The sequence below is a fragment of the Lynx canadensis genome, chromosome D3 (genome assembly GCF_007474595.2).
Source record: "Lynx canadensis isolate LIC74 chromosome D3, mLynCan4.pri.v2, whole genome shotgun sequence".
Taxonomy (NCBI): domain Eukaryota; kingdom Metazoa; phylum Chordata; class Mammalia; order Carnivora; family Felidae; genus Lynx; species Lynx canadensis.
This window is the reverse complement of record NC_044314.2, coordinates 79,355,052-79,356,603: the sequence shown is the minus strand read 5'-3', so window position 1 is coordinate 79,356,603 and position 1,552 is coordinate 79,355,052.

The window sequence follows — 1,552 nt, the reverse complement described above, 5'->3', positions numbered from 1 at the left end:
GCCCCCACGCCGCCCGCCCCGGCCCCGGCCCTGGCCCCGGCCCCGCCGCCGCCGCCGCGCCCGCCGCCGCCGCCGCCCGGAGAGGCCATCAGCTGCTTCCCGTCACATGGCGGCGGGCGCGGGCGGGGACGCGCGGGGGGCGGGGCGACGGGAGGCGGGGCCTGGGGGAAAACTGTGGAGTGGGGGCAAGATAAAACCGAAGGGGGACCTAAAGGAAACCCGGGTGCAAGATAAAACAGAGGGGAGGGTTACGCGGCTGAGAGGAAAGCGGGGTGGGGCGCAGACAGGACAAAACGGGGGGGGCGGGGCCTGAGGGAAAGCGGGGAGGGGGGACCGGGCAGGTGAACGCTGACCGGATACAAACCGGGGGGCGGGGTTGAGGGAAAGCGGGGGGGGGGGGGGGGGCAGGTGAGCGGAGCAGTCTAAAACCGGGGGGCAGCGGGGATGAAGAGAAGAGAGGGAGGGGTAGGAACGGAGTGGGAAGGAATGGGGCGGAAGGAAACCGGGAGCGAAGGAATGCGGCTGGTGACAATGGGGGGGGGGAGGGGGGGGTAGTGAAGGGGTTACAGGAGGTGTGGGTAGAAAAGGGGGTGCGGCAAGGAGATGGGGCGGGAAGAAAACCGGAGGGGGTGGGAACCAGGTGAAGAGGAAGGGGGAGCGAATGGACAGGAGACTGTCGCGTGAAAACGAGGACCTGAAGACACCGGGGATCAGGGATACTGGGGGGAAGGGAGACAAAAAGCGAAGGCCTAGGACAGAATTGGGGGAGGGGGTCCGGGAACTCCCGGGCGGTTAAGAAGGTGGCAGGGAAGGAACGAGCCTGGAGAATAAAGTGGGGGCGCTGAGGCCCGGAGCTCAAAGCTTAAATGGGAGCCCAGGTAGAGGAGCTGAGCCTAGGGGGCGGGAGGAAAGCCGAGGGCCAGAGGAAGGCGTAAGCCGCAGGTTTTTAAAAATGGGAATCAAAGACCAGCCCAGTGGACAGTTGGGGCGGGGTGTGTGTGTGTGTGTGTGTGAAAACGACCAGGTCAAGATTAAAATGGGCAGTGAGAAAGGGACAGCCGGCCAGAAAAAAAGGGGGGATCCAAGAAGAGTGGGGGTCCGAAAATGGACAAGCTGGGTAAAAATGGCTGTGACCTAGGAGGACTGAAGGTCATGAAAGGGGGTGCTCAGGAGCAGCAGGAGAGAAGTGAAACAGCCAGAAGTCCAAGTGGGGGCTCAGAAATCAGCTCTGATTAAACCCATACATATTAAAATGGAGTGGCTGGGGATGCCTGGGTGGCTCAGTCCATTAGTGAAGCATGCGACTTTGGCTCAGGTCATGATGTAAGTTGGTGAGATCGAGCCCGAGCCCCACATTGGGCTGTGCTGACAGCTCAGAGCCTGGGACCTGTTTCAGATTCTGTCTCCCAGCGCTCTCTCTGCCTCTCTGCTTGTGTTCTCTCTCTCTCAAACACAAGTAAACGTTAAAAAAAAATAGAGAGGGGAGGGGCTGGGTTGGAAGGAACATGGGGATACTGGGGTTAAGGTAGGAAGCATGGGTTGGGTTAGCAAG